A 27,258-nucleotide genomic window follows, 5' to 3' on the forward strand; every position below is an offset into this window, starting at 1 on the left:
ATCTCAAGCTCAAGCTGTGTTTATTGTTTATTGATCAAGTCGCTGCTCAGCCTGTGATGTCATTGTAGCTAGCAAACGTCATCTCCGATAGCCGGCAAACACCTAGTCCTGTGCTTTATAGATACAGTATCAGAATATGCAAAGCATTCTTTTAGCACAAAGCTTAATAAGTGAAACAGGTATTAGGAGGTGGAGCTAGCATGTCGACTGAGTTCAGCTAGCTTAGCAGTGCAAACTGTCCTCTCTAAATGAAGCTAGCTTGGATTGTAGTCCATGCATAAGCGGAGCGTTTTGGCGTGTTTTGGGACCAATCGGTGTAAGTCGAACACTGGCCAGCGCACTCAATTGTTACCGATAGAAGCAGCTGTCATTTTTGCGTGCATTTTGTATATATATATATATATATATATATATATATATATATATATATATATATATATATATATATATTGTGAATAACAAATTGGTGCACAGAACACTGAAGAAAGAAATAAACAAAGCCAGTGAACTATACCTTTGATTTGACCACTGTTCTTGATAATTGCTAATTTTTGGTATTTGGTATTTCTGTAACAATCCACGTCGTACATGTTACTTCACGATTACTGTGAGGAGAACCAATGAGGGTTCTGTGGTTCTAGCTCCGTGCTGACAGTCAGCATGTTCTCCTGTAATGGCTGCAATAAACACTTCACAGACTGCTGTGGAAAAGTGATTAGGGTGGAACGGTGCTGTGGTCAGGCTTTGAGGGGCCTGATTGAAGCACTTGAGTGAAAATCGCTTTAGCCGTGTGTGTGTGTGTGTGTGTGTGTGTGTGTGTCTCCATACCCTCGTCCATCCTGCTCTGGAGGTGCCGGTAGAGGAAATAACCCAATCATAATTTAGCAGTGCAGATTGATGGTTGATTCAGTGTGTGTGTGTGTGTGTGTGTGTGTGTGTGTGTGAGATCCTCTCATGATGAACAGTCTTGAAGGTACTTAGCTAAACAGGAGTAAATTAGCAGGACCCCCGCGCTTCCACTTGAAGTGGAAAGAAGCGATGAGCATATTTTCTTAAATGGAGTCTTCGATCCTCAAGACAAATGAGGTTTAATTTACAAACGAGGCTGTTTGATGGAAGAAGGAGGACTGGGGAGGACTAACAGACTTCACACCACTTCACTTCAATTAAAGATTATTTTGTTTGTATAGCTCTTTTAACGAAGCAGCTTTCCAGTAACTCAGATGTAGATTTAGACCCCTAATGAGCAAGCCGGAGGCGACAGAGACGACGGTGATGAGATAAACCTCCCTGAGACGACACGAGGAAGCTACTGTGTGTGTGTGTGTGTGTGTGTGTGTGTTGTTGTTGTTGAAAGCTCTGTATGAATAAAATCGATTCCTGTTTCAAAAATCGTGCCGCTCTATCGCAGGGATGACATCAGACGGCTATGATTGTTTAAAAGGAATGTCGCAAATGTCAGACACGTCGATCCTCGATGAAATCTTGTTGACTTACTTGCTCCTGATTTGTCGACCGGTGCGATGGATCCCATCGACATTTCAGCTGTAACAGTATTATTAAATATCGTAATAGATCATCTGAGCAATTATCGTCCTGCTTAACACTATTTTTCAAATTAGCTTGATGTGAAATCGATGGAACTATCACATGGCTGCATTTACACTTTGTGTTTTTCATGCACTCACTGATTCTCCTTGTGCTTTTATTTGTTTTGATATGGGCCTTTGTTTTGGTTTTGGTCCTGTCTCCACCCCCCATACCTATCATTGGTTTGTTATCATATTGTGTTCACCTAGTTAGCTTCTCTATTTAAACCCAGCTGTATCCGTGTTTTGTTGCCGAGTCATGTCATGCGTTCATGTCGTTAAATCCAAGCGTTGTTCTCCAGCTTTGTTTCTGCTCTATTCCCTGATCTTGACTCTCGCCTGTTTTCCTCGTTTTTCAGCAGCGTTCGTATTCGCCGAAGTAAAACTGAGTGTACGTGCTCGCGTCCTGCCTCTCGCTCCTGTACGCTACAATCCGGTTATTAATCACTCGCAATCAGGTCCCGGTACCTCGGGTTTGAAATTAGTCGACTGCAATCAGTGGACTCAGTCTTGTAGTTTGTGTGTTGCGTTGCAGTCGAGGATTTTGTCATCAAACAAGCGACAGGAGAAAATCACAGGTGTTCATGCAGAGCTGATTGTACGAGGATAATTGCGGTTGCTTAGATTCAGCGACGGATGTTGTATGTTGTGGTAATTTTTTTAATGACCCACCTGGATCCTGTGTCTTAATCACAGAAACAACATTTTTAAACATTTCAGTCATCAGTCTTATCTTTTCTTCCTGCTGACTCTAAAAACTCCACCAGATGCTTCATTTCCACGACCCCCAGCAGCAGCTCGACCATCTGAAAAGCTCTTTTTGGGGATTTTTTCCCCCCCATCCTGTTCATGCATGTGGTGTACACGCAGACGTTCTGCCTCCTCGCTAGTCTGATTCCTGATTTCCAGGTTTATCGAGTCATGGTTCAGGAACATTCCGGGAAGAGGAACATGATCCTGGAGACGTGAATTCCTGAGAGCGCAGGTGGGCCTCAGAGGTCTTATCTCCAATGTCTGCTGCCCCGCATACGCCCCTGTCATACAGGATTTACCCCTGTCAGGGCAGAACACGTAGACGTGAGGTGGATTTTTTCACATGCCGTGTTTAATTATTTGTCATTACCGCTTCACTCTGCTTATTGTCGTGTGTTCTGAGAAAGCCTGTGGTTGGAGCGATGCTGAAACACTGATCTCTTTTCATTTCATAATAACTGTGATGAAGTATGAGGAAATTCTGTAAAGTCTAGTAAAAATACTCAGACCATTGTAATGGGAAAGTGCTCACTTTACGATAGTCTGACTATTTTTCTGGTTTTTAACACTAGCCACATCATTGCTAGCTACAATAGCTCTCAAAAAACACGATACTGCATTTTTTATTTGTTTTCTTAACCAAGAAAGGTTAAGAAAGGATTGCTAAAATGCTTTCAGTACGAAAACATTCAACAGTTTTGCTACAGAAATAGTTAGCTAGCTAGCTGGTACATCGGCAGGCAGCAAACCTGAGCATGGGCGTGTCTTTGAGTCCATTGGCTGTTGGTTCTAACTTTATTTTATTTTTTTAATTTACTTTATTTCAGGATTTTCTCAAGTTTATGGAGTAAATAAATGAGAAATTAACTGGAGCTGAGATTGTTGAAAAAGTGGGCGGTCACTGTTCAGCTCTACAGATTGGAATGTGGGTGTGTCTTTAACTCCATATTTGGAAGCCTGTATTAGTCTTTGGCTAAGAAGTAAGTAAGTTTAGCTTTTTGTTACAGTGTCTGTAGTTTTGCACAGAGCTAAAAAAAAATCATGTTAGACTAAAACATATCACACAGAACATTTTATATAACTACGTCCTAATCTCATTTCTTAAATGAGCAGTTTTACAGATGAATCTCAGAAATGTCATAGTTACAGAATTTGGTGGCAGAGCCGTTAAAGGTGGAATGCTTCCACACTGATTTGTTCAAGATGGCCGCCCCTGTAACGCTCTAGCCATCAGCTACACAGTGAAGTTGTGTTCATGTTTATAGACGACAGGAAGTCCTAATGCATCCTAATTCCGCATCAGGACACCTGTGTGACATCACTGAAGAAGTGGGTGTGGTTTAAGGAAGAAAAACAAAGTTGCTTATTGCACCTTTAACACACCTTTAACACACCTTTAACAGAGTCCCTTTTTTCTTCCTGAAGCGTTTAAGAGGACATATTTGTTATTTCTACACACAGTGTTCCTACCACAACCGGTTAGTCGGCTTGAAGCGGGTTATTCGAGGTGATGGCTTGCCGAAGGCCACCAGACATCTGCGTGCGCACACACACACACACACACACACACACACACACATACACACACACGAGTGATTTGTGTTTGGGGTTTAGTAATTCCCTCCTGCAGTCGACCGAACTCTCACTCGTGCCACCTCCAATGGAGAATGTGACCTGAAAGCTTAGATTGAACCTGACAGATCCTTCCTCTCTCTCTCTCTCTCTCTCTCTCTCTCTCACTCTCACACTCTCTCTCTCTGTCTGAAAGCTTTTCCTGTGTGTTGCACGCTCTAATGCGGGTATTGCAGCAGCTCGAGAAGAGGAGGCTCAAACAGACGGAAAAACACGGCTTCTCGTTTCCTTTCATGCTCCGTCCTCTCGCATCCATAACGCTGATAAACTGCTGTGTGTATTCGAGATGGTATTTTACAAAAAAAAAAAAAAGTGTTTATGACATCCATCACCACCATCATCCATCTCTCAAAAGATTTGGCCTACTGTTATTTATATAGCCGTATATCGGGAGCGGCTGTGCATATGTATTAGCACGGCTAAGAGCGCTCTGTGTTTCAAAGATATGAAGACGTCCACATCGGAGTATTTGCTCTTACACCAGCAGTCTCAAAAACAAACACATTTTGGTATTAAGAAGTGAGGATTGAGGCTGGGGCTGACTTCTTTCTCTCGCAGACTGTAGAGTCGTGCAGCCTATCCTGTGATGTCATATGATTGCACAGAGTAACACGCCCCCTAGACACCGTTTTTTTTTTTTTTTTTCCCATACACACTCGTAAGACGTCAGAGATGTGAAATGCAGATGCATGTGTGAAATACACTCATGGATGTAATGAACGTGAACAAGGTGAATTATTTATCCTGTCATCACTCTTTTTTCTCTGTATTTGTATTACTGTCTGTTTTAATCTTTCTCCTTTATTTAAATTTTAATGTTGGATTTCTTTTGCTGTTACAGTTATTACAGGAGTATATACCCTTTGTATCTGTACGTTGTCCTTGGGTACCTTAAAGAGTGCTTATAAATAAAATGCTGTTATATTATTATACACGTAGATCGATTAAACATGCATCGTCCAATCCCGTTGTTTTGTCTTATTAACTTCAAGAGGGAGAATAAAGAGAGGCTGGTGAGGGAACGATTGTTTATAGCTGCTATAACGTAAGTGACAACAGGGACGAACTTGTTTCACAAACATTAATTGTATCTATTAATAGAATAAACGTATAACATGTTCTTCATTTTAATAAGAAAATAATCAGCTTTGAGGTTGTAACAGTAAGTCCGCTTCATCACACCATCCTGTTGTTGATTATTTTCCTATAATAGCGACACAGAGTGTTTTACTCCTTACTCATAAACTCTAACAGCATCTTTGACTCAGCTCTGCTTCAGCTCCTCACTTCCTCTCCATTGTGCTCGAACATGATCATCATCATCATCATCATCATCATCGTCGTCTTCAGCAGCTCGTCTGTGTTCTGTTGCTCCGGACAACAACGCCGTCTCTGTCATTGTTGCACCAGATGTCAGTCCGGTGACCTCTGACCCCGCTGGCCTGAGGGTGAATTATTTATGCAGTGTGTGTGTGTGTGTGTGTGTGTGTGTGTGTGTGTGTGGGAGCACTGCTTGGACATGTGCAGGATGTTTAATAGATTGTGCAAGTCTCTGTACTTTTTCATCATCAGTGCTGATTATGCGCACAAAATCGTCAACGTGCTCACATTTCTGCACCGCAAGCTAGCAGGAGAAAATTACTGAGAAATTATTATTATTTTTTTTTTTGCTTTGCATTGTAAAATTTCTCCCTTATTGATCTGTTGACTTTGAGAGGCAGTTACACAAAGACAAAAGTTTCATCGTTGTCCATTCCGACATCTTGTTTTTATTTCTTGAGGAAGATGTTGTCACGTTTCGTTATTATTCTGAGTACAAGGCTGAACTGTTATTTAGTTATTGTTTCATTTTTGTCATAAAAGTCATGAACAAACATTTTTTTAATCGTAGTTCTTGTTAAAAAATGAACACAGGATGTAATGCGGCACAACCGCCATTTTATTAGTAAAGCTAAATATCATGATACATATAATAATCTTCGTGTCATGATACCATATTTTCTCTGTAATGCCGAATTCTACGTTCACACTGCTAGAAGACAGTAACAAACACAGAGGCCTCGTCTGATTGGGTCATTTTTCAGCCCAGCTTGTGCCATCTATGCTAACAGCACAGCTAGCGCACGTCCAACATGGACTGCGCTGTTATTGTAAACCTCATGGCTTAGATCTGAAGAGAAGGACTATATCAGAATACACAACGTATTCATCAAAAGCACCAGATAGATGGATGGATGGATAGATAGATAGATAGATAGATAGATAGATAGACTGGAAATAAAATGTAAAACATAATTTTATAATTGTGCTGAAAAGGTGGCTATGGAAAAAAACTAATTAAAAAACGAATGAGCAACTGTTGACTCTTGTGTTAAAGAGCCTTAAGTCATGTGTGTGTGTGTGTGTGTGTGTGTGTGTGTGTGTGTTTGTGTGTTTGTGTGTTTGTGTATGTGTGTATACGTGTATTTTGGAATCAAATGTCACATTTTGTGGATATTCAGGTTCAGGATTCTTTATATATAAGTGATGATTCACCAGCTACTGCTGTTCTCTGTGTGTGTGTGTGTGTGTGTGTGTGTGTGTGTGCGTGTGTGTGCGCGCTGTCAGGCTGGTTGCAGCTCTAAAAGTAAATGTCTGTCATTAAAGTAAAGGTCAGGTCCAAGCTGTAAACTTTACCTGCTGTTTAGTTTTCATATGCTCTGGGTTTGTGTCATTATTTTAGCCACGCCCACTTTTTCTGTTTTTAGAATTGATGCAAGATCTCTGTGAATAAAACACTCCTATAGCAGCACAGCCTGAAGTGTTTTATTCCCCTCATACCACAGCAGTTTGCCTAATTGCTGTGGTATGAGGGGTATAAATTTTGGTATGAGGGGAACTAATTTTTTAGTTATTAAATAATGATACATCATACTTTTTTCCATTTATAGATACATTTAATGTTTGTGAAACAAGTTAGTTCCTGTTGTCACTTACGTTATAGCAGCTATAAACAGTCGTTCCCTCACCAGCCTCTCTTTATTCTCTCTCTTGAAGTTAATAAGACAAAAAAATGCAGCTTGTCATGTTACAGAGAAGCTGCAAAGAAGCATAAACTCCTCTGTGCTGAAGATGTGGGAAAAGTTACAGCTTTACCTCTGACACTGGAGACTCCTTCCATAAATGTTAAATAAATGTCTCCTACACCGTATCAACACACGTTACACACGTTTTTAAATCTGTTCATGTGTGAATGAGCTGTTAGAAATAATGACGTATTAGAACGAGTGCATTAATATAAAGCTGTGATTTGCAGCTGCACTACTGTCAGAGCTGCTCTTATAGAGAATTAATCAACACCTTCTGACCAATCAGAATCCAGAACTCGACAGTGGTGTGGTATGGCGTCAGTCCAGGTGTGATGTCAGGTGTTGCTCTCGTCCTTCGCGTGTCACCTTCTGCGGCTGGATTTTGTCTATTTTTTGCCGTTTTATTGGAAACCTGAGCCTCCTGACCTCCACACGTCTCCGTTCTTGTCCTGAGTAACGAAAAACCACAAAAAAGACAAAAGTACAAACTCATAACCAGAAGGTGGAAGAAAAGCAGAGGCTTTGGTGATGTGTGTTCGTTATTCGAGAGCAGACACATGAGGGATTTTTGTTTTTTATCTTCCATCTGGTTTCTGTGTAAATTCTGACATCCTCATGCACTGATTTCCAGCCTCGGAGTCCAGTGTGGAGACGTGAGACCGTTTGTTTTATTATTACTCAGCGCTAAGTCGTCACCAGGAGCGTTATTAACATCCGCAGACGAGGTGTCGCAATTATTACATGAATGTCTGGCTGTGTTTATTAAAATGATCATGATTTAAAAGATTATAAAAATCAGTATCTTTCAAGACTGTGACTCTTCATCATCATCATCATCATCATCACCACACCAGAAGCACTTGAATAACTCACTGTGATTGGCTGTGATTTTCACTCAGTTGACGAGTGAGGAAAAGAGAAATGAGACACTAATGCTGCAAAGAGACAAATAACTCCTTCACTCTTTCTTCTAACACAAAAAACTCTCCCGAATCTCTGGGTAAAGTTCATTAGTGTTTTTAGAGTTTCCTTCCTCCCCCTGTTCTCCAGCTCATTTTTCTCAGGAAAGCAGTAAAAACACACACTCAGCAGCTCAGCACCACTACACACTGCTGATTTATCTGCCTAAGCTCATTTCATAACATTAAATAATGAATCAGCAAATTTCTGATTTACTGGCGTAAAGTAATATGAGTTGAATATTAAAGTCTTGGTGTCTGCTTTTTGAATATTAATAACTAGTGGGCAAATATAAACATAAATATAAACATAAATATGCATAGGCTAGAGATGAAATTTTGTCTTTTGTGTAACTTGTTCATTTGAGTCTGAAGCAGATAACAACCATTTTATTAGTGTAAAATGACTCAACTGATTCGCTAAATGTGAGAAGAGAGTTTCTCTGCCATAACAGAAAGATTCACTGACTCAACTGATTCATTAAACAAAAGATTCACTGACTCAACTGATTTGCTGAATGTGAGAAGAGAGTTTCTCTGTTACAACAGAAAGATTCACTGAGTCAAATGATTCACTGAATAAAAGATTCACTTACTCAAATGATTCACTGACTCAACTGATTCGCTGAATGTGAAAAGAGAGTTTCTCTGTTATATCAGGAAGATTCACTGACTCAAGATTCACAGTGGAGTAAATCTCAGTCATAACCAAAAGATTCACAGACTCAATGGATTCACTGAACAAAAGATTCACTGACTCAACTGATTCAATGAATGAGAGAGGAGCGATTCTCTGACATAATTGAAAGATTCACTGACTCAGCTGAAAGAGTCACTGAATCATCTGATTCACTGAATGAGAGAGGAGTGATTTTTGGTCAGTCGAAAGATTCACTGAAAAACGTAATATTTGGATGTGATGAATATTAATGAGTGTGCATTGTTACACTTTCTCACACATACTCTCTCTCTCTCTCTCTCACACACACACACACACACACGCACAGAGTGAGCATTAGCATTAGCTACACACTGTGTGGAGGTGAAATGTCTCGCTTTCTTATGCTGCCTGTACAATTTTTGGCTCAACTACTAATATCTTAATATCAGTTTAAGGGCTTTTGAAAATATATTTAATTAAAATGTTGGTGCATTTATTCAGAGCAGTTGTCCTACATCCCATGTCATTTAGCCAAAAAGTTTACAAAGTGTGTATTTTAATAGACGCAAAGCAACATGAGCCCTCAAATATTCAAATATGAGCTTTTTTTCCCTATTACATATGCAAATGTTATGGAAATTCAAACCGTTCTCAAACAGCCACATTCATCCTGACTGTTGATGTGCACTTAATCTGCGGTGTAGGGAAAACAGACGGAGTGACGATGCAATGTTTAGGTGAAAGAGGGAGAGAAAAAGCGAGGCTGAGAGAGAGGAAGATGGCGGAGGATTCCCTCAGGAGCTGGAGGATTCCCGAACTGTGCTGGATTATTAATGAGAGTCTGAGCGACGGAGAACCAGGGGATGGATTCGAATCGTTCTGAGATTAATATGTAGGGAATAAAACACTCAGTGTCATGCTGTTTGAGTGAAATAATCAACAACGGCATGGTGTGATGAAGCAGAGTTATTGTTTTCACACAGACGTTGTGACAGATCACCACATCCTGAAGCGTTTTATTCCTCTTATACCACAGCAGTTTGACAGCGATTTGGCTGCACGAGTCCCTGTGAATGAGCTGTTACTATAGAAACGATAACGTATCGGAACAAGCGCATTAATATAAACCAGCACTACTGTCAGAGCTGCTGTTCTAGCAAATTAATCAACACCTTCTGACCAATCAGAGTCCAGAATTCAACAGCGCTGTGGTGTAAATGTGAATGAAAAATGACATATGGAGTTATTTTAATAGGATTGTTAATCACTTAAAATAGTCACAGTTATCATTTGCAGCTTGAGATAAGAAAGCTGTGTGTGTGTGTGTGTGTGTGTGTGTGTGAGAGAGAGAGAGAGAGAGAGAGAGAGAGATCTAGTGAGTGAGTGTTTGTGATCTAATTCCAGCAGCAGGGATCTGTGCTTGTCCCAGGCCTTGACTGCATCCCGTTAATCCCGTCAGACGCGAGTCGAGTGTAATTCCGTCCTCGGCGTGGAGGACGTGAGCCGTGAGCTCGCCTCTGTTCCTGAGGTCACATGACCGAGGAGCTCAATAAGGGCTGCTGACATCACTACCTCGCTCAGTTCAAGTTTCCCTTCCCATATCCTCCAACATCCGACCTACAGCTCTGTATCAGAGAGCAGGGCTTGTCAAGGAGACGAGATGAACATTTCATTCATGTTTTTATTTATTTTTTATCTTAATTTCCACAGGCTGGAGTCCTGCACTCGTGTAGAGCGGGCGTGGAACTGCGCCATACGTTAATTGCCTGACTCGAGAGATCCTGAATAGTTTTGAGGACAGAATCGTCTGAAAAATTGTTGCTGTTTGTGGCTTTTTATCTTATCAGGAAGTGGTCTTGTGTTTGTGCATTTGTGAATACGGCTACTCATTAAAATGGGCCTGAATTTTCCTACAAAAAATATATATACATATTGTAAATTTCTCACGAGCTTTATATTTCAGCACCAGACGATAATCTACAGCTCTGTCCCAAACCCCATACTTCTGTTCTCCATAGTATCTTATAAATTCTCTGCCATTGCTTGTACAGAACATATTTGGAGTTACAGTAGTCTGCAGTCTGGGATAAGACCCAGTGAAATGTGAATGTTGTGGAGTCATAATTTCAGATTCGGTGTGCTTCTTCACGTCTATTAGTCTGAGTCAGAATCGGAGCGCAATTGATTCTTTTGGTTCATTTTCGGTTTGGTTTATTTTCACACTGCATGCAATTAACAAACCAAAAACGAAAACTTTGCCTGAGGGATGTGTAGTGAAAAGTAAACAAACTTTTACACTATCACAAAAATCACCCAAGGACGTAGAACACGGAGCTGACGCTAAATAAATAAATGATTATATAATCATGTAAATAACTAGCTTAAAGCATTTGACATACTGTATCACATCCAACATTTATGTTCTCTGAGTCTAAAAGACACACATTTCTTTCTGGTAGCAATTACTTTTTCACTTCTTGTGAAAATGACTTCATTTCAGTGAACTTTGACCTGTGGTCTTGTTAAGCAATACAAAATAAGTGGGCGGAGCTATGGCGACCGGCCAATGAACGCGCAGGGTAGACTGTGCTGTTTTGGGGGTTTTGTTGTGCTGTTAGCATGGACATATCTCATCCACTGATACGTGCTCAGGGTTTTTGGTCTGCTAGCACCGAAACTGTATGATGTCACAGATTTGTAGGCTGTTATTTCTACAAATCAGCCAAAGATTTTAGCCAAAGATTTGCTGCTATTTATTATGGGTTTAGAATATGTCAAAAAGACATGTGTTTGCATTTTGTCTGTGCTTTCTGGACAGTAAAGAAAGGGGGCGGGGCTATAACATGACTGACAGGACCTCCTTTCCTTCATGACTTTCTTTCAGTCATTATGTTTCGTGTAAGATCAGGAATTTAAGGTTTAGCCTTGAACAGAATGCATGAATTTTAATACAGGAGCCTTTGCTTTTCCACTTTCTCAGATGAAAGAGCGAATAAAATTCACCTTGGTGGAATAGTTTAATTAATGATTTACTGACAGGGGAAAGGACAGGGGCTGTGAACGACACATTTGCTTCTGGTGACGGTTACTTTTGCTTTGAGCTGACTTTATCTAGGTGAAATTTGACCTGTGAATTCATGAGCCATGGCTTTGTGAGTGAATAGAAAACAAGTGGGCGGGGCTGTGAGCGCTCTAAGACATACACTAGCGGGTTTTGTGGTAATATTCTGTTTTTGTTTTTTTCTTCTATCTGCCTACTAGTGTTTTCTTGTTAACAAAGCCGTGTTGGTATCTCTCTGCAATAAAAATATCAACCGGTTCATGGGATGACATCATCAGCTTTGCAGATCTTTAATATTTATACCTTCGCCTGGAACAGAGCAAAGTCGCTAATGCACCATTAAACCTGAAATCGAGCCAGAGCCGGGCTTACACAGAGCTCACTGTAGTAACTGTTGGTTGGTATTTTCTCTGAGTATTACTGAAAGAAAGAGTGTGTTAGCGTGGTCCAAGATATTTACAGATCTGAGATATGAGGGAGGTTATGTGAGAGAGAGAGAGAGAGAGAGAGTTAATACAGTTGTAGCTGTTTCTAACGGGAGGAGAGGAGAAAGTGACCGTGTGAAGGAGATAGAGGATGATGGATGAAGGCAGGGAGGCAGGGAAGAGAGAGTATATTTTCGTGGACTGGTGTTTATTGAGACTAAGCCATATCTTGGTGTGGATCTAAACAGAGGCAGCTGTGTGGAGGAAGCGGCGATGGCGACGGCGCCAGAAAGCAAAAACCTGCAGAAGAACACGAAACACAAAACCCTTCGTCCCCCCACCTCCCCCTCCTCTTCCTCCTCCTCCTCCTCCTCCTCACACCATCGAGCCGGACCTTCTCCAGGCCCAGTGAAGGTTGTTCTGTTTGCGTTTCACCCACGCTGGATGCCTGGAGGGAAGCAGATCCCAACACGCGAGCAGACGGTTTTAATAAGTAAAACAATCCCGGTGGGTAGAACGCAGCTTTGTCGTTTCTTCAGGGACCCGATCGCATCTGATTTAGCCAGCGTGTGCCCAGATTCAGCCAATGAATGACGACCTACATGCCGATGAACTCATCCGAATCCGGCTGCCAGGACACGGCCGTAACTCTCAATACTCTATCTCAGGCATGATCCAGAACTTATAGTCGGGTTTCTTTCAGACAAAAATTGAAACGCACAGATAGATCAGATAGATACAGATGGTTGCTCTTGAGTCGAGATCTTTAACATGGCTCCTTAAGTTGTTGGCCTGTTATTCACTCACCTTATCCAGAACTAACTCTAATGTGCCAGAACTTAGTCATTTTTGCCGCCGAGTTCTTTTAAGTTCCTGTTGTTAGTCATATGCGTATGACCTGTTATATGACATCACAACACATAGTGCTGTTCTCTTTGTACAGGAACAGAAGGAACTAATTATTTGAAATATATTTTTTCTTTAATGAAGACAATCCCATAATTCTGTTCAACAGATGATGTCAATAAGAAAAAAAAAACATCCATTAAAGACAAACTGTTACTCCTTAACAGTTGTACAGTTGTGGATCATGGCTGCACAATCATTTCCAGGGTTAAACTTAGCGAGCTAACATTACGCAACCTGACAGGTAGCCTGTGTAACCTACAAGCTAGCGCTAGTTAAGTATTTAGGAGCCAAACTGATAGCACATGTGCAACATGCTACTGAAGAATATCACAGACTGTAAGGTTGGACAGACGCATTTGCTTTCAGAGTTTCACAATTTTAAAACGAATTTCTGTAAATGTCGGGAAAAAGAAAATGTGAATGAATGTTACCAGTAAGTATGAAAATCCTGAGTAATGAAGGAGAAAAGACTATAATACCCACAGTGCACAGCGGTTTTGTGTCAGTGTTCAGAAAGAAAAGAGACGTAATGGAGAGATTTAACATTTGATGTTCATTCATTCATCTTAAATCAAGAAAGCCTTTCATTTCTTTGTCAGTCCCATGTGTGTCCTGTGTGTGTCCCAGGTGTGTCCCAGGTGTGTCCCAGGTGTGTCCCAGGTGTGTCCCGTGTGTGTCCCAGGTGTGTCCCAGGTGTGTCCCAGGTGTGTCTCATGTGTGTCCTATGTGTGTCCTATGTGTGTCCCATGTGTGTCCTATGTGTGTCCCAGGTGTGTCCCAGGTGTGTCCACTGTGAACATGTGTATTTTTAGATATGTCTAGAAACAGCGCTGTTTCTAAAAAAAAAAAAGGTGTAAAAACTTTGTTTGCAATATTTAAGCTTCGCTGTGACAAAATGAAATGCCGACGGCAGCGCTTTTACGAAACGGTCACGTCCCTCCCACCAGGCAGTTGAGAAATTAGCGTCACGTGTGAGAGCAGTCCGAGAACGTTAACACACTTTAAACCACGTGATCAGTAAACGTACGTTTATTTCCATTCAAGCTGCATTTGTTTGTTGACAAAACGGTTTTGGTCTCTATTTTTTATTCTGTGTTTTGTGTATGATCCGTGTAACCAGTTCGCAATGATGGCAACTTCTAGCCCCGCCCCCAAGTACCGTCAGGACTGCACTGTTGGTGCTTACCTTGAGCAGGTTCCCAGAAAACTTACATTTAGGGACGTTTGTTATTGGAAAGATGACGGCAAACCATTTTTCAGTCACAGCTGAAGGAGGGGGAGGGGAGTTGTGCTTCACTCCCAGTTTTTACTGTTTAGCAAACTTTCCTCGCACTTCTGTCTCTTTTTATAGCTAACACACTGCTAGCTAATACACTGTTGTGCGAATTTGCTTGCTCAGTCGTCTGTCTCGCCTGGTCAAAGAACCTCACATCATCGACAACAAACAAGTCACTACAGAGCCTTTTTTTTAATCTCAGGTTGTGTAAAAACAAACGCTGGGCTTCGGCTGTCATTTATAACGTTAAACCTACAAATCCGTAAACACAGACACACAAAAAGTTCAGCTTATTGTGCGGCATGATCTCGAACAAACACTCATTGTGTTAGTCGTGTGTGTTGATACAGTTCTGGCTCATAATGTATATGATGTAATGTAGTGTAATGTTGCAATTTGCTCTGTACGCTCTCCGCTCCATTGTTCTAGTGTGTGTGTGTGTGTGTGTGTGTGTGTGTGTGTGTGTGTGTGTGTGTGTGCGCGCGCTGAAGGAAAGACAAAACCCAAACTCTCACCACGGCTTGATAAATCATTATGTCGTTACAGTGTAACGGCTTCCTGGAATCTGTTTTAAAATAACTCCCCCCTCCTCCGTCCTCTCTTCTCTTTTCTTCTCTTCCCCCGTCCCCCATTTCCCTACTTTTCCCTCCACTTGTCTCTCGTCCACTCATCTGTCTCTGTCTCCTGCAGTCTCACAGGGAGGCAGCTGTACCGGTTTAACAGCAACGACTGGCGCTACTGCTAACGCAGGTTCCGCCTCCGAGAACAGAGTAGCGCCTGGGGGGAGAGAGAACGACAACAGAGAACGGAAGGAAGGAAAGAGGAGAGATTGTGGAGTAAGAGAATGCGGGAGTGAAGTCTGTCCTTGTTATTAGGGAGGAGAAACGTGTCTGTGATTGATAGGTTTATTCGAAACTCGGTTGTAGTGGAAGTTTGTTGAATTTCGCTGTTAAATGTTTACATTGTGGTGAAGTTTTTTTTCTGTAAAGTGACGTTTATGTTACATTTTATGGAAGGAGTCTCCAGTGTCAGCGCTTTGTAACAGTCAGAGGGACAGCTGTAATGGTAACATGACAATTTTTTTGTCTTGTTAACTTCAAGAGAGAGAAAAAAGAGAGGCTGGTGAGAGGACGACTGTTTATAGCTGCTATAACGTAAGTAATAACAGAAACTTGAACAGAAATTCCCGCCTCACATCCAGAGTTCCCGGGATGGGCTCCGGATCCACCGTGACCCTGACCAGGATAAAGCCCTCCTGAAAATGATTTATTCGTAACGTTATGTAATTTAACTGTTTTGTATATAAATTCTAAAATGGTGGTCCGTTTATAGTTCTCTTATGGAAAAACCATTGGGGGGGTGCATATTTTTGCACCCAACTGTATACATGACGGATCTGTGTATGGCGAATTCAGCGCTGACATTGGGTTTTCCGTTCGGCCCCCCTGCTGCACGGATCTGTGTTTGCAATGATCAGGGCGATGTTTAGGAAAAAGAAAAAGAAAAACAAGCGAGTTTGAGATAGTGAGTCAGGGGCTCGGCTGTAAACAGCCACTTCCAGCCGCTCACACACACACACACACACACGCACACACTGTTCTCATAAGGCTGGATGTGGTACATTGCCTCTGCGTGTGTGTGTGTGTGTGTGTGTGTGTGTACTTTAAACAACATACCAGACCTGCAGCTACTTAGCCGGGCTTACCCAGCATTAGCCCTGAGGCTTGATAACATCTGGACTGGCTCAGATGCTCAGATGCTCAGATCCGTCTTCCTCCCCTCCTCAGACAGCCGCAGAGGGATGACGCCCCGCGCTGCCTTCACTTGCTCCTCAGATGGTCCACATGCGACATCATAATTATAAAGTCTTTCAGTTCAATTGTACAGCTAATATTAATGAGCTAGTTCGCTCATTTCTCCTCTTATCACAAAAAAAGTACATTAAAGAAGCAACAGTTAGAGATGAGAGCCAGTGAGCGTGATAGTGATGACTTCTAAGCCGTGTTCTAAATAAATAAAAATAGTTCCCAAAGGTTCAGTAATTGCAACTTTAGGTTTTAAGTTGGTGCACAGTAACTATTTCTGCTATATGAATGGAACGTTTATGATTTACTGCTGTAATAAGCTTACTAATATCATACCTTTAATTACACTTCAGCGCTGTTGAATTCTGGATTCTGATTGGTCTGAATTGGACTGCTTGTTCTAGTACTTTATCGTTGCTATAGTAACAGCTCATTCACAGGGACTTGTATGGTGGATGCTCCACATAAACAGATTAAAAAGGTGTGTAATTGTTGATACGGTGAGGTGTTTTCCATCCATCCATCCGTTTTCTGTACTGCTTATCCTACACTGGGTCACGGGGAGCCTGGAGCCTATCCCAGGGGATTCGGGGCCCAAGACAGGGGACACCCTGAATGGAGTGCCAACCCATCGCAGGGCGCAATCACACACACTTACACACCCATTCACACACTACAGATAATTTAGAGATGCCAATCAGTGTACAACACATGTCTTTGGGGAGGAAACCGGAGTACCTGGAGGGACCCCAAACATGCAAACTCCAACGCTGGAGGTGCGAGTCGAACGTGCTAACCACTAAGACACCGAGCCCCCCAGTGACGTGTTTTGTATGGAGATATTTACTTAACATTTATGGAAGGAGTCTTCACTCTTCTTCAGGAGAGAGGAGTTTACACTTTGCGGTTTTTCGGTAAAATGACAAGCTGCATTTTTCGAGAACTAACTTGTTTCACAACGTTAAATGTAACTATAATTGGACAAGAAGTACGTAGTTGTAATCACTGGCAGATTGCTGTGGTGTAAGAGGTAACTAGTGTAATTGGTTTGCGGAGAGTAAAGAAGGTAGAAAACTTTGTCACGTGTCATTAATTCACTTTTAACAGCTGTAAGGTGTCATGTAGCCATCATGAATGTTTCAAGAGGATATTACAGCGTTTATTACTGCAGAGCTCATTTGAGCAGCAAGGAGTTTCTGACTCTTTTTCGACAATAAAAGAGGAAGAAAAACATTCATAAGTATTGACTTATTGAGGCGTATTGTATGTTGGTGAAGCTGCTCAGGTATGAGGTCCTGCCACGCAGCAGCTGTTCCTCTTTCTAAAGACCATTTTTAATTTCTGCAAGAGCACAGAAATGTCTCTTCCCGTGCTGTCTCCGGCCCTCCTCCCGTCCCCTCCTCTCTCTTCTCTCCTGGTGGCAGAGGCTCGTCCTTGCTAGAGTACACAGCTCTCTACTGTTTCAGCACACGGCACTGGCTAAAAATAACTTTCCCCCCCTGGCCTGGCATCTAACGCTCAGCATGGGAGCGAGAGAGCAAGAAAGAGGCAGGGTAAAGGATACTCAGGATGGGAGAGGAAAAAGCAGATGAAGTGCGAATTTGGGAAGAGAAAGAAGCCGATAAACAAAGAAGTCGTCCTACACCCCTGAATTCTGAACAGCATTTAAGCCTGTAGTTACGCCTGAGGTCTGAATACCGATGTGCACAATTTAAGTATTAAATCCTCAGTATGGCTGCTTGACTCTAAACACGGCCCTGTGTGACTAAGTGGACTTTGGTGGTCCTTTTCTGCTGATGAACGAGGTATAAGAGGGATTATAAATCTCCAAATAGACCTGTATTGTAGGTGAAACTGATCTTATGATCAACAAGTATAGATAGTAGGTATTAAACTGACGATCTGCACTCAGGAAAATATCCCTGCATTTCCTGTCAGCTTTTTTTTTTTTCCACTTGATACTTTCCTCAAATCCTCCAACAAATTCTTGACAGATTTTCTCTTACTGAGCTAATTGTTATCATTGAGCTAATCTCTAAATCTAATGAATCTTCCTGCGTGCACACTCTTTCTTGTGAAGTGTCTCTTTGTCATCTCCGCTCCCATCTGTCATCTAATTAACAGCTCGTTTCCGGCTCCACTTTTAAAACGACTGCGGTTTGAACCGTGCCTGAGGAACCTGGGGTTGGTTCAGCCTGACTGGAACCCTTACTGCAGCGTTTTCAGCCAAGCTGCCTCACATCCTAAACGACCCCCCACTCTCCTGACTCAGATCCGGAACATTCTCCTGGTTTTTGTTCTCACAGTTTTTGATAACGTAAACCATCACTCCTACTCCATCTCTCAGCCGTTGGTATTAGAGACGTAGCTCTTGCGTGGTTTAGATGTAGCTCATCGACATCATTTTGTTGTCAAAGGCAAACACAAATATGCGACTGTGACTGTTTCACAAGGTGTTCCCCGGGATCAGTCCTCAGCCATCTGCACTGCAGTATTTACACGCTACTCTTAGATCATATCTTCCATCTTATCGTCATCACATTTAGTTTAGCAGAGAATCTACCAGTGGTGCCAACTTTGTTGCAACTTTTTAGAACTTTTTTTAGTGACTTGATTTCAAAAACAAGTCACAAATCTAGTGACTTTTTGAGTGGACGTTAGAGACAGTCCTGCACTCAATGTGGCTCTCCCGCTCACATCACAGCTGCTGTCATATGAGTTGAGAGAGCAGGTTTACTCGACTCATCATCAGTGTGTGAAGCCACTGGCCAATCACTGATCACCATTGTTCTCGATGATCAGTCACTGATCACCATTGTTCCTTACAACCAATCACTGATCACACTTGTTCTCCAACATCCAATCACCGATCACCATTGTTCCTTACAACCAATCACTGATTACCCTTGTTCTCCAACATCCAATCACTGATCACCATTGTTCCTTACAACCAATCACTGATTACCCTTGTTCTCCAACATCCAATCACCGATCACCATTGTTCCTTACAACCAATCACTGATTACCCTTGTTCTCCAACATCCAATCACCGATCACCATTGTTCCTGACATCCAATTACTGATCACCATTGTATCCAAAATCCCATCACTGATCACCATAGTTCCCAACGACCAATCACTGATCACCATTATTCTCCAATATCCAATCACTGATCACCATTGTTCATGTCAAAATTTAATGTTGTGGAATTTCCTCAAAACACGTTAGTTCTTGTTTGTTCTTTTTCGTTCCCTCACCCCTCACCAGTCTCTCTTTTTTGTCTCTCTTGAACTTGATAAGACAAAAAAGTGCAACTTGTCACGCTACCTAGAAACTGCAAAAGCGTAAACTCGTCTGTCCTAAAGACGTAAAGACCGTATCAGAAAACATACAAAACTGTTACAAAGTGCTGACACTGGAGGCTCCTTCCATAAATGTTAAATAGAAAAGTTCACCCTATCAGTGATCACACATGGTTTTTAATCCATTTACATTTACTTTTAATCTGTTTTTTTTCATGAGCTTACTATAGAAACAATAACATATAAGAAGCAGCACATTAAATAAAAAGCTAAAACTGTCTGAATTCAACAGTGCTGTGGTTTAAAGCAGTTCAGGTTAAATCTGTAGAGGAAAAAAAAACAACCCATTCCGATTAATCCACTGCTCTCCATATTTCACTCCCGAATCAAAAGGTGTCTGGAATGTTGTGACATTTGATACTGAAGCGTTGATCTGTACACCTCATTTACAACCAGTAGTGTATGCCATCTCTCATTATGTGTTTGCCAAGTCTCATCATGTGAAGAATATTTGCTTTATGACTCAGATCCTCCTCGCAAAGGTTATTTAAACACTCATTGGGTGTTAGATTTCACTCTGTAGTTGCAGAACTCGTGAGATGCCATTGCTCAATGCAGGGGGCCGTTCTGGATCTTCTGCGACATAATTCACCCGAAAATGTTCTGCTGAGAAAGCAAATGCGACCGCGCACTAAAGGGAGGGTAGGAGTGTACCATGGCTGTTTTTACTCAAATAAACTGATGTCTGAACATGTCCTCAGACCTTCTTTAAAAGCCACCGAGAGCCAACTCTCAGTTCCAAAAACCCGTTTCTGTCAGACACACACACACACACACACACACACACACGCGCGCTCATCTCTGAACGTCCCGTGCTCAGAGCTCATCATTATCCACTTCAGCAGCAGATCAGTTTCAGCCGACGCTCGTGAACGTTTAGGAGGGCACGGCCGCGAGACCGAATAACGAAAACCATGTGACTCAACCCTGAAGAAATGACAGATTATGGGTTTCACATTACTTCTTTTTGTCATTACTGCTCTTATTTTCTTTGTTTTGATCCTTGTGGTCAGATAATGGTCTGAAGATTTCCAGCATGCCATAACAAGACTTTTATTTTTATTATTTTTAAAATTGGCCAACGTAATACATTATTCAGAATCAACAGACGTGTTATAGACAGATACAAATACAGATATGAATAGGAAGAGCGCTGTTCTTTTTTTTTTTGTTTTTTTTTAACTTTTTATTTGTTTTGGTTTTTTTTTAAGAAAGCATACCAAAGATGGTTGACACTTGTTTTTTTTTCTTTCTTTTTTTTTTTTTTTTTTTAGTGTTTCAGGGCCAAAATGGTGGTTTCATATTTAACTAAAACAAAAAAGATAATACTTTTGATAATATGATGATATTTTATGTTATTTGTACTAGTAAGAAATAAAAAAATACAAATTAAATAAAGAAATAATAATAATAATAATAATAATCTTTTTGCAATTTTCCACATGAATCCTGTTCAGTCCTGTAATAATAATAATAATAATAAACAGAGTTGATAACCTGGACACAGATTTATCCCAATAACAGAAAATCATTGAGCTATGTTGTTATTTCTGTCTTGTCCTCTGCCACTGAGGTGCTATCATCTTCTAAATACAGGTCAACCTCTTCACAACAGGGCCTGACAAACGACCTTTAACCTCCCCTGCCACACTTTACTGCTGGCGAAGTGCAGCCCTGCAGTGTCTCGCCGAGGCGGCTGTGAAATTGCGATTTTCCACTCGGGTGGTGCAGCACTGCGTAATTGATATAATGAGGGGATCTTAGGAAACATGGCTGGAGGCGGGGGGAAGGGGGGAGGAAAAGCTAATTCTGAAACAGAGCGTCTTCAGTGTCTCTATTCCTGAGAACATCTTTTATCCTGCTGTCCCAGCTCATTTCTGACACATTTCAGCTCCAAGCCTCGTGCTGGTGCTCTTCTAAAAGTGCCTGTTATATGGAGTCTCGGTAAAGAGGACTATTCCATGAGCAGATCAGAAACAGAGCCTTGAAGTAAACCTCATGCTGTTTGCTTCACAATGGGCCTCATTTATCACAGTACTCAAGTGTGGAAATGTTTTTGTAGGCCAAACCGAACTAAAGTTGTCACTAAATTTACAAACATTTCTCTGATTTTCTTTGTATTCATTTGCACATGTTATATCTGGATAAACTACAAAGCGTATTCATGGCACATTGCCCACAAAGCAAAGCACACAGAGAGCTGAAAATGACAACTAAACAGCGAAAAAGCGCCTCCTAAGCATGGCGTGCTCTAAATCTTCCAATAATGCAGCTCAGCCACTGCACTGCTTCAGCTACATACACCCACTAATGCTCCCTCCTTTTACAGGGCGCCATTTTTCCCTGATTGAACGGCTAGTCTTGTTTGTCTTAATTCATGGATTTGTTTTGGAATTGCTTTCTTTCACATCGAAACAACTGAGTTTCAGAAAATGTTCATTATGTTGGTGTAATCCGAAAAAAACACACAGGGATGTATCACCAATTATACGATTTGAAGCCGCAAATGTACAAAAAACTAACAGGATTTTCATCAGCATCACATTTCAGTTATAAATGCTTCTACGAATGATTTACGAATAAATTCGTTCGTATCCAGAGTGAATAATAAGGCTCAGTGTGAGGAGGAGTACTCGTGTATCTTGGCTGGTTGCATAGCAACTACATACTTGATGGAAAATCTTTTCTAATCACTAATATGTACAAAAAAAAAAAAAGAGAAAAAAATGTGAGTGCTGATGTGACTGTTACGGTATGTTCCCCCAGAATTCACTGTTCTCCGTTCACACCCAAAAGCTGAATTGTTAAATTAATGACAGGTTTTGAAATTCAGCACGGGGTGACAGTTGCCATATGGCACCAGCGCGGATAAAGCGAGTGTTGCTGCTCGTTCAGGCAGGCACCTCCCCTCTTCTGGGTGCTTTCTTTGTTAACAGTCATTAAAGTTCTCTTCCTGCCTCTCATTCTCACTTTTCCTGTTGCTAAGACCATTTTCTGTGTGATGGATTAATGTAGGAATTAACACTCCGAAACGACGGCGCGACTGTAATGGCAGCTTTTCCTCAGAGGCATTAATGGCACTTCCAACAACAAACACAACATTTCATCGACCCCTCACATCGAGCCGGTACAATTATTTATAATGGATTGTGTTTTGCAAGAAATTAGGGATTAGGGATAGCACGTTAGAAGAGCGAGAGGTGATCTGTTAAGTTGACTATCGAGTTTTGTGTTTCTGATGAAGCTTTTTGACACAGCTTGTACTACACACATGCACATGATGTAAAAATAATACAGATATCATTTGAGCGAAAACACCAAGCTCGAGGTTGAACAGGAAGATAAAGTATGAAAATCGATAGCATTTTTTTCTGACTAGGTGTTTTTTGGTACCTGATGTTTAATCAGGTTACTTGGATTGTAGGAAGATGCTGTAGATCCTCCTCTTGATATTTACACAGAGCACAGTTTGCTTTGCGTTGTTTGCCATTTTTATGAGTGTATGAGCACGGAATCAGACCAATACCCGCTCCTTAAATAAAACAATATAACAGTTCAGTTTCCCTCATGAGAATCGTCTGGCTTCAGAATGCCGAGCGAGTCACATTATGCCGTTTCAGGTTCCCTCGACACTCTTTGGCTTATCTGCGGTGTGCGGCAGCGACAGACCCTGACCCGAGGGCAGTTACGGGTCTTCTGGGGGATCGGGACCGCCGTCGCAATTTCTCCTGCCGTTCAGACACGGGGTCTTAACCTCTGTAAGCCTTCAAACCTCAGCGCAGCAGCAGGACTCTCAGAGGAGAGAGAGAGAGAGAGAGAGAGAGAGAGAGCAGATCAGGCTGCTTTTAAAATAATGAGGAATGATGTATGTGTGTCTGTGTGTGTGTGTGTGTGTGTGTTTGATGGGTCATTGAGCAGTAAATTGAATGCTGTTTTTTTACATTATGAGACGACAAGTGTAGTTTTGTGGACTGTAGATTCTGAGAAGGAGGAAGTGGGAACATCTTTCTTCTTTTTGTTTGTTTGTCTCTTTCCCTTCTTTGGCAGTGTTTTCAGAGCATCTGCAGAAACCTAGCTGTCATTTTGCTATGTATCACAGAGAGAGCGAGAGAGAGAGAGAGAGAGAGAGAAAGATGATGTTGACCTTTATGGAAAAGGAAATCGTATTCTTCTCTGATCTCTCTTTAGCTCAGTTTGTTCAAATTTGACAGGTGATTTTGTTGTAATGTGCTTTTCCTCCTCTCACTACCAGCTGCAGTGCTGGAATCTGCTGTCAAATCACGAACATATGATGAAATTTTATACATTTTAAACATTATATATGCTTGTTGTTTAACGTTACCACCACATACATTTTCTGCAGAAATAACTAGGGAATAAAACACTCATGTTGTGCTGTTTTCGTCACATTTAATGTTGTGCAAGACAAGTTAAGTGTTAAATAAATGTCTCTTTACAGAAGACAGTCAGCACCTTCTGACCAATCCGAGTCCAAAATTCAACAGCGCTGTGGTATAATATAGAAATATAGAAATAACACGAAGGAGATGGCTTCTTTAGTAAATGAAATGATGAATGTAGCTAACTAAGGGATAATGGTTCCAAAACAAATGCCACATTGTGCAGTTGGTCACTACAACGTCTAACACCGTGGAAAGCCTTGTTGAGCTCATTGCCGCTTTTGTTATGGTGCTGTAACATCCGACAGGTGATATATATCGCCATCAGATCCGACCATACGTGTCCCTTTCGTCTTGTAATCAAGATTTATCTGTTCTGGAGCCAGATGGCTTGCCTGAGAACACTATTTTTCCTTTTAGCCTCCCTCCCATATCCTTAGCTCTGTCCCTCCTATTTGTCTAGACTTGAGTGATCTCTCCCAAAGGAATAACCCATCCCCGGCTTGCCCCGCGTCCCTGAGGAATTGGGGTCATCCATCTTTTGATGGCTCATGGAGTACTAACAGTAGCCTGACACCATGCCAGAATGGGTTTAGCCACCACGCTCAGCTCCATTTGTCCAAAGAAATTCATTTCGTGCCGCCGATAGTTTTGCCTCAAATGACTTTTTTTTTCTATCAACTTTTTAAACCTTTTGACTGAAACTTCTCTCTGCCGGGAGAGAAGAAAGGCAGCTGCTCTTAATTCAAGCCACAAGGCTGGAGAAGAAAAGAAAGGGCAGGGATGACGCGTCTGCTCATTATCTGTCGTCTCGGAGTTTGACTCAAGAGAGCGTGAGGACACGTGTCTGCTTCTTTTGTCGAGTTGGACCCTGAATCAGCGCCAGAGACGGGAACTATTCATGGCTGTCCACAAGGCAGCTATTGAGAGCTCTTGTCTTGCCGGCGCTCATTATCTGCATTGTTGCATGCCATTACACTTCATTTTGGCCCGAACCAGTAAAAGGACATCACAAAAGCCTGCAATGTCAGCGAGGGCATTCTTTCAGCACAATGTCCATGTTCCTCAGGCCCTGGAGGTATTTTTCCATTTACTGCCCATCAAAGCCTTTCGGTACCCACCTGTTGTCTTTGTGAGTCTGTTCCAAATATGGAAAATACATAATAGCATCTTAAATAATAGGTTACACATGGAGTACATGTATAGCCTAGTATAACCCACTATATGGAAACACAACAATAACAAATAATCAGTGCTGAGGTGGCATGACACAAAATGGTTGATTATTATAAAAGCACAGGTGTTTTATTCCTTTTATACTGCTAGCAATTTGAAGACACATAGTAGGGATTAAAGTTACAGTTAATGTTGTAGATCGTCTGTGAAACAAGTTAGTTCCTGTTCTCACTTACATTATAGCAGCTATAAACAGTCGTTCCCTCACCAGCCTCCTCTCTCTCTCTTGAAGTTGAGAAATCACAAAGGATAAATTCCTCTGTCCTGAAGATGATGGAAAACTTACCTCTGACTGTTACAAAGCCCTGACACTGGAGACTCCTTCCATAAATGGGAAATAAACATCTCCTTTTAATCCATTCAGATTTTGTAGCGTGTCTGCCGTACCTGTACCTGTAAATGAGCTGTTACTATAGAAACTGTAACGTATTAGAATGAGCGCATTAATATATACCTATATAAACCTGAAAAAAAATCACAGGTCAGATTTGGAAATCCAAAAATGTTTCACGTTTGATTGCGTTGCATTGTTGTGTACAGTGAATGTATTTCAGTCACTGTGCTTGGTGTGTTTTGTTTTTATTTTTTTGCTTGAGGCAGTATAAAATAGGTGTGTTTAGGGTTTTGGTCGTTTTGTGTATCTCGGGTTCACACACTCGTCCGACGTGCTTGAGCCTGTCTGAGCCGGAATCGTTTCTCCAAAACCCTTTTGTGTGGCTTTCTTTTTGTTTGCTTTGCATTTTCCCATCCTTTATTTTGTCATCATTTTCAGCTCTCAGTATTTAGCTCTTTAACTGCCCAAATCCAGTTGGCTCCATTCACACACTGCTCTCCCAATAATGCCAGTTTTGTTCAAAGTGGCTGGTGACTTAAGGCAGTAATTATTATGCATGTGTCATGTTGCTCCCATTCCCTCAGCCTACATTGTCTCATAGCCCTGTACTCAGACTGAAACCGTGGGAGTCGAGTGCTGCCCTCAGACAGCGAAGACCCTCTCCATCTATTTACCCTCCCATCTACCCACCTACTCTCTGCAAATGACTCACACGGACCCCCGGCCATTGGGAGTTATGATTGTTAACCCAAACACAGTAAACTGTAGATATTTGCAGATGTTATAGAAGATTATTATATTTCAAACCCTCAGCCCAGATCAGAGATGGAGATGCTCTTTGGAGGCTTAAAAAACATTTGTCACAGGAGTATTGACCCAGGGGTTTAGATCCAGCCTTGCTCATGGACATCTACCATCTTGCAGGGGCAAGACTGGATTTAAACCTAAAAAAAATGCTTCCAGAGATCATAGAGGTGCCCTTTGGAGGCTTTTTGGAGGCTCATAAAACCTTTTGCTACAGGAGCAGTGACCCATAGGTTTATATCCAGGTTTGCTCCTGGATGTTTACGATCTCACAGAGGTTTAGATCCAGCCTTCCTCCTGGACATATACCATCTGGGAGGGGTTTAGGTTGAGCCTTACTCCTGGACATCTAGCATCTTGCAGGGCTTTATATCCAGCTTTGCTCCTGGATATCTACCATCTTGCAGGGGTTTAGATCCTGCGTTGCTCCTGGACATTTTCCATGCTACAAGGGTCTAAATCCAGGCTTATTTCTGGATGTCTACCATCTTGTAGGGGTCTAGATCCAGGCTTGCTCTTGAATGTCTACCATCTGGTAGGGGTTTTAATCCAGCCTTGTTCCTGGACATCTATCATCTCATTTTGATGTCAGCCTTGCTCATGGAAATTTACCATTTTGCAGAAGTTTATGTTCAGCCCTACTGCTGGAAGTCAGCCATCTCACAGGGGTTTAGATCCACCTTAATCTTGGATGTATGTTATCTCACAGGGGTTTACATCCAGTCTTGCTCTTGAACATCTGGTTTCTTGCAGGAGTTTAGATCCAACCTTACTCTTGGATGTCTCTCAATCCGCACGGGTTTAGCCTTGATCAAGCCTTGTTTCTAGTCATCTACCTTCTTGCAAGGGTTAATCTAGTGCTTCACATTCAAAAATGTTTAACAGAGCTCAAGTCTTGCACAATCATAATAATGCAGATAAATGCATAAACTAGACCAGTGTAATGAACTTTTTTTTGCTTCTAGGTTAGAGTTATTTTTATA

General features: G+C 41.6%; 1 protein-coding gene across 4 annotated transcripts in view; it reads left to right on the forward strand.

Annotated features, from left to right (window-relative positions):
• Nucleotides 1-27,258, forward strand: part of tanc2a (tetratricopeptide repeat, ankyrin repeat and coiled-coil containing 2a) — a 139,526-nt gene that overhangs the window by 2,396 nt on the left and 109,872 nt on the right. Inside the window, exon 2 of one of the 4 annotated variants that reach the window (XM_053228572.1) lies at nt 15,024-15,169. The exons of the other annotated variants lie outside the window; for them this stretch is intronic. The gene's annotated coding sequence lies outside the window, so the exon portion shown is untranslated. The remainder of the gene's footprint in view (nt 1-15,023; nt 15,170-27,258) is intronic. 4 annotated transcript variants of the gene reach the window in all.

This window comes from Pangasianodon hypophthalmus, chromosome 23, assembly GCF_027358585.1.
Source record: "Pangasianodon hypophthalmus isolate fPanHyp1 chromosome 23, fPanHyp1.pri, whole genome shotgun sequence".
Lineage (NCBI taxonomy): Eukaryota > Metazoa > Chordata > Actinopteri > Siluriformes > Pangasiidae > Pangasianodon > Pangasianodon hypophthalmus.